This window comes from Hyaena hyaena, unplaced genomic scaffold, assembly GCF_003009895.1.
Source record: "Hyaena hyaena isolate Hyena2069 unplaced genomic scaffold, ASM300989v1 scaffold_86, whole genome shotgun sequence".
Lineage (NCBI taxonomy): Eukaryota > Metazoa > Chordata > Mammalia > Carnivora > Hyaenidae > Hyaena > Hyaena hyaena.
The window spans coordinates 1,550,493-1,563,468 of NW_024080721.1; the positions used below are offsets into that span (position 1 = coordinate 1,550,493).

Genomic DNA, 12,976 nt, shown 5'->3' on the forward strand with positions numbered 1-12,976 from the left:
TATTTTTGCCTCCCTCTTCCTCAGTGGCTAGTGGGAACCTGTCTTTGGGAGGATGACTTACTGTTCCTTCTTCTATCTCACCAAAGTAGGATTTGCCAAACTACAAATCACCTGACTTGTTGTGACAAAGGGGATAGGATCTAAGAATAAGTTTTAAAAAAAAAAATCTTTGGCCCATACAGGTAGCCGTAATGCAACTATACTTGGAAAGGGCCCTAATCAGTTGGTTTCCATGGAATAATCGGACTTCGCCCAAGCTCACAGAATCAAGGATGCCCTCTGTCCACTTATCTTCACACGGCACCCCTATGCAGATCTCACTCTTAATTCTCTGAAGAGCTGAGACCCTCTCATTTTGCTTCAGAGTTTCCCAAATAACATGCCTTACCCAGCTCTCCAGTCGGAGCGTGTCAGTACCTATGGTTGGAGCAGTCTGTCCTCCAACCTCCTGCCCTCCCCACACAGGCTCTCTAGCTGGCGCCCTCTGCTGCCTCTGGACTCTTCCCACGCTCTCCCCTCGTGTCCTCCCGTACTAGCTGGGCCACTGCTGCCATGTCCCCGCTTCCTCCGGATGCACCAGCTCTGAGGACGGGGAGCATCCTCGTACTCGCTACCATCAGATGGGCCTGGTTGGCAGAGACTTCTTTCCTTGGGTCACTCCTCTGCTCACAATGTCCTCAAAGCCCTGAGAGGCTGCAAAGCTGGCTCTGGCCACCGGCCTGCAAAGTTCTCAGGGCCTTCCTTCCTCTGTACCCTTCTTGCTCTTTTCCCTCACTCCGAATCACCCTCACAGCCCACTGTGATCCCTCGCCCGGCAGCAGCGTGATGCTAGGACGCTAGTGATTCTCACATGCACCTGCAATTCAGCAATACGTTTTTAGGGAAACAAAATCCCCCCACCGTATTAATGTTGATTTTAATGTATTTCAGGATATGAGAAATGTCAAAATGTTTTTAAAAAAGAGAGAAGAGAGAGAGAGACTCTAAAAATAATATATATATAACCAAGCTGTGGTACAGCTCTACAAGGGAATAAATACTACCTAGCAATAAAAAGGAACAAATAACTCATATGCCTAATAACTTGGTGAATCTCAAAGTTACTATACTAAGTTAAAAATGCCATTCTCATGCATTTATATAAGTAATTCTATTTCTAGACAAAATTATACGACAGCAGATCAGTGGTTTCCAGGGGCTGCGAGTGCTTGTTCCGGGGGAAGAGAGCTTTCTGGAATCTTGACTGTCATGGTGGTGACACGAATCCATACGGGTCTTAAAACTCAGGGGCGCCTGGGTGGCTTAGTCGGTTAAGCGTCCGACTTTCGCTTAGGTCATGATCTCACAGTTCGTGGGTTCGAGCCCCGCGTCGGGCTCTGTGCTGACTGCCAGCTCAGAGCCTGGAGCCTGTTTCAGTCTGTGACTCCCTCTCTCTCTGACCCTCCCCTCCTCACGCTGTCTCTCTCTCTCCTAGAAATAAATAAAAACATTAAAAAAAAAAAACTCATATAACTGCACAACTAATAAAGGTCAGCTTTACTGTTACTAATTAAAAACTTTAAATATGATTTTTGAATCAAGGAAAGAATATGCGTTATTAATAAAGTTGATGAGCAGGTGCCAGAATTACTCATTTTTTCAAAATTTTCACTGCAACTAAGTATTATTTTTATAAATGGAAAAAATTAGCACTGTAGTCTCCCCCAATCAGAAAATACACACATAATATTGCTTATAGGGGTGCCTGGGTGGCTCAATTGGTTAAGCGTCCGACTTTGGCTCAGTTTATGATGTGCTGACAGCTCAGAGCCTGGAGCCTGCTTCAGATTCTGTGTCTCCCTCTCTCTCTGCCCCTCCCCCGCTCGCTCTCTGTCTCTGTCTCTCAAAATAAAATAAGGCATTAAAAAAATATTGCTTATAAAGATGTTTAGCAAACCTGTAGACCTGTATTGCAAAATATAGCCAATAACTTAAAAATTATGCATCAGGTAAAACTATGAACTCACTGGTAACTAAGAGTAGAGGGTGGGCAGGGGTAGGTGCCACTCAGGTAGAAGGAACTAGAGCACTTAGAGCACAGACCCAGGAAGAGTGGCGTATCAGGACATCTACTCTTCTCACTGAACAGTTCAAGAAGAGGTGCACGCAGTGTGAGGAATATAAATGTGGAGGCCTCGGGATACAGAGGAATAATTTCTGTTCTATCACATAAAAGATGTACTTATGGCACAGTGCCAGATAAAAAGAGAAACACAGCTCTCCTCTGGAAAGGAAGCTCCCTAAAGGCCATGTTCCAGGGCTACAAACAGGCTGCAACTCACAACCATTTGTCGAATGAATGAATGCACACTTGCTAACAGGAAGAGACAGGGGGGTGAAATTAATCCTAGTATCAAAGTGATGGGCTCTAAATTGGCAAGGATCTTGAACTTGAATCACAAGGTAAAGAAGAAACTGTTTGTTGTTCCTTTTGTATCCCCCATAAAAGCTAGCAAAATGCTTTATACATAGTATATACATATACTGAGTACTCAATAAATACTTGCTGAACTGAAAGTAAAATGTCAGACTTGGAGGTGGGAATGTTTTGATCCTTCTTCCTTAATGACATCATAAGAAGCTGAAAGAATGTCCCTCTAGTCAAAAATCAAAAAGAACACTGTTAGCTTGAGGCCACAGTTTACTGGTTTACTTAGATTGTTGAAAAGGAAGTAATGTTTTCTTAAAATTAAGTGTCTCAGAGTGTTTGACTTTTATTTCAATGAATGAATGAGTAATGGTCACTAAAACATTTCAGTGTCAAAATGATGTAGGCATATGTGACAGAGTAAAACTTTGGGGCTTCAACTGCAATTTGTAAATGTCTTGTTTAAGAGGACCCACTAACTGTTTCTGAGGAAAATTTTAGATTAGCCTGTAAATACTCAAGCCAACTCTCTACTACTTTTCTTTTCTTTTTTTTTTAAATCTGCTCCTAAACCAGAAACATAAAAGTCTAAATTAAAACAACTCTGAAGAACGGTGGTCAGGGTGGTCAGGACAGCTTGCTGCAGACACACCACTCAAACATCATCCTAGATCAAAGGAGAACAAACCACAGCCACAGACCAAAAAGGGCTTGCCACCTGTGTTTGAATGATCTGTGAGACAAGAATGGTTTGTACCTTTTTAAATGGTTTGGGGAGAAAAAAACCCAAAAGAATATTACCTCATGACATGGGAAATTACATGAAATTCAAATTTCAGTATTCATAAATGAAGCTTCATGGGAACATAGCCACACTTTCTGGACACAATGGCAGAGCTGAATAGTTAGGACAGAGTCTGTATGCTCAACGTATTTACCTGGCCCTTGACAGAAAGTTTGCTGACCTTTGTTTTGGATCAATGTGCCCCAGTGTGCCAACTAAGTGTTTGTTTGTTTGTTTGTTTTTAAAGGTTTTTTTTCTTAACATTTATTTATTATTAAGAAACAGAGAGAGACAGAGCATGAGCAGGGGAGGGGCAGAGAGAGAGGGAGGCACAGAATTTGAAGCAGGCTCTAGGCTCTGAGCTGTCAGCACAGAGCACGATGCGGGGCTCAAACCCACAAACCGTGAGATCATGACCTGAGCCGAAGTCAGATGCTTAACTGACTGAGCCACCCAGGCGCCCCAGTTTTTGTTTGTTTGTTTAAAGGCCTGATGATTAAATCCGTTTGGGGAATGCTGGGCCAATTTCTTAATTGCAGGACTTCTTACAGCCTTTAATATGCTGCTGTCCCACAGTTCTTATCACATTTATGTGATCTGGGCTTTTTTTCTTTTTTTTTTTTTGTGGGAGAACATCTCCCAGAAGTGACAGGTGCCCCAGGAGACTGCTCTTTGAGAAGTGATGAACTGGATGCTGCACAGGCTTCCTGCAGAGTCCTTGTCCCAGATGGAGCCTTGTCAACGAGCCTACCCCAAGGGCCACGGCAACAAGTCAACACGATGGCTATGCTATTCACTGCAGGGAAGCTGATGAGGGCCTTGTCCATCTGAATACTCGGCCCCTTTTCTGAGTGCTTCTGGGGGAAGTTTATACGGGGCAAGGACCCATTCCTCCCCTCCCGAACTAAGGCTCTGTTTGTATCTTACAGACACGTGAACTTTATCCTTTTAAGTTTCCCTTTTTGCTTGGGCTGCTAGGAAACCCAGAAAACTATGGTGACCTGCCTCAGAAGGATCTTATTTGTAGTCTGAACTTTGTGAACTAAGCTTTATCCTGGCTGCGACTACTTATCCCACTTCTATATTCTTTTTGCCTTGTATCTGAATTTAAAAAAATTTGACTACATTACATGCATACCTGTTAGCTACCTTAGACAACTTCTTTTTAAAAAGCAGGGTCTAAGTACACCCAGATGAGAGGTTACAACACTTCAGAATCACCTTGAAGGGGATGCTGGAAGAAAAGACCCTCAATACGGGCTACTAAGAGAAGGAGCTTCTAGACAGAGCAAAGCCTGGCGAGCTCCCCACAAGTCTTTGTACCGTAGCCGGGGGCTCCACACTTGCTCCCTCACTATGGAAAGTTGGGAGAAGCAAGGGAACAGCGAGTGACCCTGACACACCCCAGTCCTCAGCGCTGCGAGCCAGAGATTTAATCTGTTGTCGTCGCCACGCTGACAAATCGGCCGTGATGTGGTGCCCGAGGGCTCCACCTGGTCGCGGGCCACAGGGCCACGGAGGCTGGGAGCTGCGGCCTCAGCCCCGCCGGGGTGCGCACCGTGCAGCTGCCACACTCTGTTAACATGCTTGGGATTTTACTGGCTCCTTTTCTGGAAGGCTTTGGTCTCACAACCTGCAGGGAGCAGCCTGGCCTGCCAGCTTTTCGAACCTGTGGGACCAAATATTTAAAGAGTTCCGCAACAATGGTTAGAAAGAAGCTAATCCTGACCCACAGGCAACACAGTGCCAGGTGGGGGAGGGAAAGAATGAGACTCCAGTTCATGAGGCTGCAGAATTCCAATTCAGAGCAACGTTATGTAACCAGAATTTCTGAAGGCACGTGACTGAGGGGCTTAGTAGAACTTTTTAAAGTGACAGAAAACTTCTAAGACTGTCCTCCTCAAAGTCACTGGTCCAGGAAAAGAACACATGAAAAGTAACTAAAAAGCTTCTCTAATCCCTTAGGACCTTGCCCAGAATCCCAGGAAATAACAGAACCATAGGAAGAATTTCTGTTCCTCTGTCACTCACACGCTCCTCCCTCGCCCCTGCCTTCCCCGGCAAGGAACCAGCACCTCTGCCTCCCTGGCACTGGAGGCAGCTGCCTAGTCTCCACAGCAACATTCTGTCCCCATGCTGTCACCGCTCACCTCGCTGGACTTGGGCCACGGCCCCTACCATGTCACAGAAACTGCTCTCCCGAAGGTCATGGGTGTTGCCAGATTAATCACCTCTAAGCATGCGTCTGGCCAAGAACCTTTATCAACTCCTTCCTGAGTCAAACGGAAATTCAGCTTAGAATGCACAGCCTTTTGTGATCAGGCCCCAACCTGTATTCTTCCAGTTAGTTTGCACAGTCCCGACACGGGCCTTACGTGCCAGACTTTCCTCTATACCCTCTGCTCTCTGAAACACTGTGCTGCCCTGAACATGGGACACTCACCCGCCAGGCTCCAGTGCCTAAGGCCTCCCTAGCTTTAAAAGGACCGGCTCTGGAGCCATCTAATTTCCAGCGAACCTCTGTGGCTCCACAGAGTGAAGAGGGCTTCTCCTCTGCTGTCCTGCCCACGCCGGCCCCCCTGCCCCTCCCCCACGGCACTGGCCGGGGTCCCCAGCATGCTGGTGGGTACCGAGGGACAGGTCTTCTTGCGGTGACAAGGCTGGGAGCTCCCCGAGGCCTGGCTCCGGACCGGGTCTCTATCTCCTCCAGCACAGCGAAGGCACACACACACGTAATGAATAGCTGATGGACAAGTGACTGAGAAAGTGGCCAGAGGGCTCTTCTTTAGCGCTTTTCCATTCGACTTTGCCACTGCGTCTTGGGAAATACATTTAGGATTAGAACTCATGACCTCCTGGCGTGCAACCCTGTGGTCGCACCACAGTGTTATTGTTTCCGAGGGTGTCCTTTTCTGTCTTCGTCCCATCTTCTTTTCTCATAAAACAGTGTTTTACAAACTGCGGTTCAGGGACCATGTCCAGACTAACAACATTTATGGAGGCCTCCTCCGTCCGCAGCTCTCAGCGTGCCTGCTTGCTAGCAGGCAATTCTGCTGCAAGGGACAGGGGGCATTGGTGGTGGCGGGGTGGAAAGGAACAGGAAAACTTTAAGAAATGACCTTACGAGGCTAAGGACTAAAATCTTTACACCAACGCTTTCTTAGGTAAGGTGGTACCAGAGTTTATATAGAAATCAGGAAATTTCAGGTAACGACGGCAGGAAAAGTAACGACACGGCTGGCGTGCTCACCCGTGCCGTGCCAGGTGGAGAGCCCAGCCAGATGGCCGCTGGGAGGTCCAGTCACGTGAGGTGCCGAATTCATGAATTCACGAGCTTCCATTTCGATCTACTTTCCTCAGGGATGGGCCGACCTAGGGCAAACCTAGGCCTGCCCCTCTTGGTGTAGCAGGTCTGGGCCTTTTATTTTTTCCTGACGGCAGCTGTGGAAATGTTAATGCTCAGCCCTACCACCACAACAGATGCTAGAAAGTCTGACACAAATCTCAGATTTTTCAGAACCGAAAAAGACTAAGGTCTATTTAAAGCAAGAAGAGACCTTGGTCCATCTGTCCCTCTTTGCCCCACTGGTGATGAAGTGACATATCTGAGGCCACAGAGTGAGCAGGAAGGAATGATGCAATAGCCTGAGCAGGCTCTTTTTACGTGACCATGGGTTTTTAATCTAGGGCCCACAGAAGGTCTACCTCAGGCTCTAGCAAAATTCCAGACCAAGTTAACATAGTTATTAGGTTACTTTCTAAAGGACAGAGATAGGATGGGGCTGAATCAGAGTCCACTGAAAGGGTCTTCCCTGTTACAGTCACTTACCCATGGAAACTCTCATCATTCTGTGCCTCTTTTTTTACTTCAGCAGCCAACACTCTGGAGCAGAGGCCATGGGGTAAGGCCAGCCAGAACCCTGGGAGCCAGGGACTCTAGCGTGGGTCAGGAAGGCCATGGTTTCAACTGAAAGAATGTGCTAAAATTAACTTTCTTCCCTTCAGTTTCCATTTTGAAGCATGTTCAACTTTCAGGAAAGTTGAAAGAAAAGTAAAATGAACGTCCATGTACTTCTCACCAATATTCATCAAACCTCAATGCTTGGTCATATTTGCTTTACTTTCTCCTCTCTCCACCCCCCCTGCATATATCTAGATTTTTTTTTTTTTTACACCTGGACTATTTAAACTTACGTTGCAGAGATGATTACCCCTCCACACTTTTGTATGCATTTTGTAAGAATAAGGGCATTCTTCTACACAACCACAATATTTTTACCACAGACAAGACTAATTTACAGATCGTATTTAAATTGTCCCTCCAAAGTTTCTTTAGCTCTTTGTTTTCCTCCTGATGTAGGATCTAATCAAGGTTTATACCTAGTATTTGGTGGTTGTGTCTCTTTGGTCCGTTTAATGTAAAAGAGTCCTTTTTTTTTTTTTTTAAATATAACATTGCTGTTTTTTGAAGAGTCCGAGCCAGATGTCTTGGAGAATGTCTTATGTCCTGGATTCAGCAGCTTGTTTCCTCACAGAAGGTAAAGAAAGGAAGGGACAGGAGGAAATCAAATGCAGCAAAATTAATCTTCTCTGAATTTCCTAAACAGAAATTCAGATTTAAGTCTCAAAGGGATGCAGGAGGAATATTCTGGCTTGAACACTGCATGGGTGGTAGTGTGTACTTCTTACTGCATTCCTTCAGAAGGCACAAACTGTCAGGCTGCCAGGTTTGATTACTTGGTTAAGATGCTAACAGACTGATCTTTCTAGCTTAAGGTTACCTTTTACTCTGTATTTAACAAATAATCTGTGGAATATGGCTTTTAGATAATGTGAATAACCTGTTCTCAAAGAAACTTTCAAGCAATGCTTTTAGCATCTACTGGTGATCTTTGCCCAAATCAGTGTAACTCTGTAAGTTATAAAATGGTGCTTTTCATATCCTATAAATACATTTATTAGTTGGCTCTCTTCTGCCAAGAGCTTCTCCTGCTGTGCCTCCAAAGTTTGTTTTTCATGAATTTGTATGTCATCTTTGCACAGGGGCCGTGCGAAATTTCTCTGTATTGTTCCAATGTTAGCATATGTGCTGCCTGAGTGAGCGCCCGAAAGTTTGTTTTTGAGTATTATTACAGAGTCACTGATTTTTCTTTTTGAAACTCAAGGTATTATAATCTACTACCAATTACTGTTCTTTCTGATACTCAAATTGTCCCAAATCAGGTTAGTGGGAGCTTTCTCAAGTGATCTTCTGTGTCTCTGTGGTATGTGTCCCTAATAAATCTTTCAGCGCTTTTGGGCACCTGGGTGGCTCAGTCAGTTGAGCATCCAACCTCAGAAATTCAGGTCATGATCTCACGATTTGGGAGTATGAGCCCCCCATTGGGCTCACGGCTGTGAGCCTGTCAGTGCAGAGCCCACTTCAGATCCTCTGTCCCCTCTCTCTGTCCCCTCCTCTGCTTCCACTCTCCCCAAAATAAATAAATATTAAAAAATAAAAAAAATAAATCTTTGAGCGCTTCTATGCTTTTTGGCATAGCATAAGTTTCAGTCTCACCTTATACATTTCCTGTCCCAGACTAATAATCATCCAATTCCCTAAGGAGCCCTAATTCCTTTTGGCAGGGAGTGAATGATACTTAGAAACCAATATGGCATATTAGACTGCTGTGTTCATTGCTACTGGGGTATCTTGGCTTCTAGGCCCTTTTAGTAAGCAGAATTAGAAAATACTGAACTAAATAGGAGAAATTGCTAAGATCTGACTAGTTGTGGCCTAAAAATTGGCAATTTCATGTGGTTGAACCTAACATACTGTTTAAAAATCATGAGCTCATACCGACACTCCAACTGGCATCTAACACGACAGCATTCTTCCTCGTCTTCTCCCATTCCACATTTATACCTTCATTCTCCCACTATGAGCCTCAGCTCCCAATGGCCTCAATATTCAAAATAGTTACAGAATCATAATGCAAACAGCACTAGCAACAAAGAGTCTATTAAGATTTATTTGGAGTTTTATCCTTAGAATACAGTCACTAAAAGTACACAGAGTGCTCAAAAGTACGGTGCCGAAAGTTCTCTGAATTCTTTTTCCTGTATGTGGGGATGCTATGCATTTAGTACACATTTAGAACCGCTTGACTTTGTTCTACATCAACTTTAGACGTCTTGCTTTTATCTCTTTTTAGATTTGATTTCATTTTATTGTTGAACATTTAAAACATTTAAATGGTTCAAAGATCAAGTGTACTCACAAAAGTCTTACCCTCCTCTCTACCTTCTACCTTGGCCCCACGTGCCCCCTGGAGGTGACTATTATTATCATAGTCTGATTTATCCTTTCAGTGTTTCTGCTTTTCTTTGATATTATTTTTCCTTATTTTCTCTTCGTGCTTACACAAACAGATGAATATTATCAACTCTTTTGCAACTTGCTTTTTTTGCTGAACAATAAATCCTGGAAATTATTCCTTATTGGCTCAGAGAGCAGAATCATAGAATAATCACGACTGGAAGTTCCTTAGAGGTCACCCTAGTCCAAATTTTATCCCTCAAATGACTCTAAACCAAAAAAGTCAATCAAACTGATCAACTCACATCTTGAAGGATGTGAAGGTAGTAAAGTTTATTTCCTCATTAGGCTGGCCTTTCAATTTAGAGAGCTCTGACTATCAGAAAGTACTTTCACATGCTGAATTGACATCTAATTCTGAAAAACTTCATAATTCAGCTATTTGTAGCCACAAAGAATTAGCTGGCTCTCTCTTTCACCATGCAGCCCTTCAAACATAACTTTCCCCAGGAAATAGACCCATCTCTTTCTTACTCTAAATGGTTTCTTACTCGAAATGTGTAACTGCAGTTGTTTTTATAATAACTTTCACTTATCTTGTGTCAAGAACTAATCAAATTGGTAAGAACCAGTGGGAATATCAATATAAAGAAAGTATCAGAGGTCAAGAGAAAGAAGGCCAAAATTCCTTCATTCAGTATTTACCGGGCATCTACCATTTTAGGTGGTTGGGACACATTTAAGAACAAAGATTCCTACCCATTTATATTATAGTGGGGGAGGAGACAGAAAAGAAACAGTATTGTAATTAAGTGCTGTGCAAAGAGAGGAAGGAAGGAAGGAAGGAAGGAAGGAAGGAAGGAAGGAAGGAAGGAAGGAAGGAAGGAAGGAGAAGGAAAGAAAAATTAGAACAGAGTAGGGAAGCACACTGGAAGTTATGATTACAATTAGGATAGCCAGGGTAGGTCCCAATGAGATGAAGACATTTGAAGATGACCTGAAGGAGGTGAGGAAGCGAGCCATGGGTTAGAGTGGAGGAAGAAAGACTTGGACAAACAAGCTTGTGCAAAGGCCCAGAATCCACCAAGTTAGTTTACCCGAAGGGATGGGACAATTGGGCACAACTCAACTGAGAGAGTTTATATGTAGAGCAGGGATGGGGTGGCCTCTGCACTCTTTCACTTTCTGTCCAAGAAGTCTCAAATCTAGGTCTGCGTGCCTAAGGGAGCAAGGAGAGCAGCTGAGTCCACTGGGCCCAGAAAGTCTCTCTATCCAAAGCTCTCTCTCTGAACAGCTCTCTTTCTCCTTATACCTCTGCTAGCAGGATTTCCTATAATCCAGATTTAAAATATCCGATCGGGGTTAAAAACACGGTATGAGAATACTGGTTAATACAAATTAAGTTTTGAAATCAGACAAAATGAAATAGTAATAAACTTCCAGAAAATGCTCTCACAGAGGGATCAAATCTAGAAGGCTCTAAATAGGGTGTTAAAAATTTAAGCATAAAAAATTCTATAAAATGTACAAAACCTTCACAGAGTGTAAATGCATTAGAGGGCTTCAACATAATGGGGGATCTGGCTGTCTTTAAAAAAACACTCTTCTTGGGGTGCCTGGGTGGCTCAGTTGGTTAAGCGTCCGACTTCGGCTCAGGTCATGATTTCACGGTTTGTGGGTTCGAACCCCGCCTCGGGCTCTGTGCTGACAGCCAGCTCAGAGCCTGGAGCCTGTTTCGGATTCTGCATCTCCCTCTCTCTCTGCCCCTCCCCTGACACTGTCTCTCTCGCTCGCTCTCAGAAATAAAAACATTAAAAAAAAACAACAACACTTTTCTCTATTTCCTAGAAATCACCTTATGAGAGGACAGAATTATAATAATGGTGGGTATTATTTTTGTTCTTATTTTGTACATGGGGAAACTGAGGCTCAGAGAGATTAAGTAACTTACCGAAGGTCACAGGATTAAAGTTTTGATTTTATGGGACAGGAATTCAAGAGAAAGTGTTAAAAGAAGTGAAGTAGATGGAGAAGCTCCATTTCAATGGAAGTGGACATCTCTTCTCATCGCCCTTAGTTCCATACTTTATCTTAAGAGCTAAACACCTCAGAAGCATTTTGGCTGAAGTAATATATACCCCAAATTTCTTTCACAAAAAGTTTCTCTAAGGTTGACTAAGTTACAATGAATTCACTTTTAGGAACCAAATCCAAATATGATGGTTTTTCACCCTTAACCTGAAAAGTCACATACTGAGTTCTGATATCAAGTTTACTGAAAGTAGATAACTCTCAGTATGTCAGAAAAAGCCATGTCCCAAGTACTTTCTTTTGAAAAGGGCATACAAAAATAGGAAAAAGTAGCCAAAGAAAGAATATGCATGGATATATTTTCACTCAAATACGCTATACTTTTACATTGGTTTTGCAATTTCTAGAAGAGACACAGTTAACATGTAAAAATAAAACAGAAATTGGAAGCAAATTTTAATATGACTTTATCAAAGACTTAAACACAACGGGGTAAAGGCCAGTATTTAACGGATTTAAATTCTAGTGGCCACAATTAAGAATAGTTACAAAGTCAAGGAATTAACTATGTCTAGACATCTCTCCGAGATTTCTATTTGAGGAACAGTATTTTTTTTCTCATCCTTTGAATTCCCAAGTTAGGAATTCAGAACCTGCTGTTGAGAGGATCATCATCCTTAATTCTCAATCCATTTATCAGGCTAAAATGCAAATGTAAGTGGTGAATACATTTCAACAGTCCCAGAGCTCCAAAGAGCCTTCTCAGGGAACATGCTGCGCTAACTGGGGAAGGGTTAAGCCACCCCTATTTTTCAGATCTGCAAACAGTTGTTCTGATATGAGAAGAACCACCACAATGGTGCCAGCTCCCTTCTATAAAAGCTGCGCACACTTTTTGCACAACTGTGTGATTGTTATGGCAACCATAAAAATGGAACTATCATTCTTCAAATTACACACTGCCCATAGTGGATTACCTCCATACGTTTGTCCTTCTACGTTACCCAGAGTTTCCTTTCAGAAAGTGCTATGTCTGTCCTATAGACGTTTAGGAGCAAGATAAAGTGGTCTCTTTCAAAGGGAGAGTCCACAACAATGAATCTTTCAAAGGCCTGGCTCCTCAAGAATTCTAGGGCTTCCCTGTCAAGTCTTTGAATCCTATGGTCACTGGGAGGCCAAAATATTTTCCCCGGGAGGCAGGGGAACTGCCTGGAAAATGTATTCCCCAAATGATTGTTTTTTATTAAGAGGAAGACTAAAGCACCATGAATGGGCCCGAACAGACCTCGCACAGTTGGGTAAAATACTGAGAACCTTTACTAGAGTCTGTTTAGTGAGGTGAAAGACTTATTTAAGAGATACATACAAGCATTTCTGAAAATAATAGCACAAACATATCAAACAAAAATGCCAAAATAAATTTCAGTTATGTTTTAGGATGACCATGGATGATATT

The 12,976-nt window shown here is 43.2% G+C and overlaps 1 protein-coding gene and 1 non-coding gene across 2 annotated transcripts in view; both read right to left on the reverse strand.

Moving 5' to 3' along the window:
• Nucleotides 1-12,976, reverse strand: part of DIS3L2 (DIS3 like 3'-5' exoribonuclease 2) — a 348,824-nt gene that overhangs the window by 136,945 nt on the left and 198,903 nt on the right. The gene's annotated exons all lie outside the window — the stretch shown is intronic.
• LOC120233397 lies at nt 8,194-8,296 on the reverse strand. Its single transcript, XR_005528809.1, has one exon. It is a non-coding gene; the product is annotated as a U6 spliceosomal RNA (small nuclear RNA).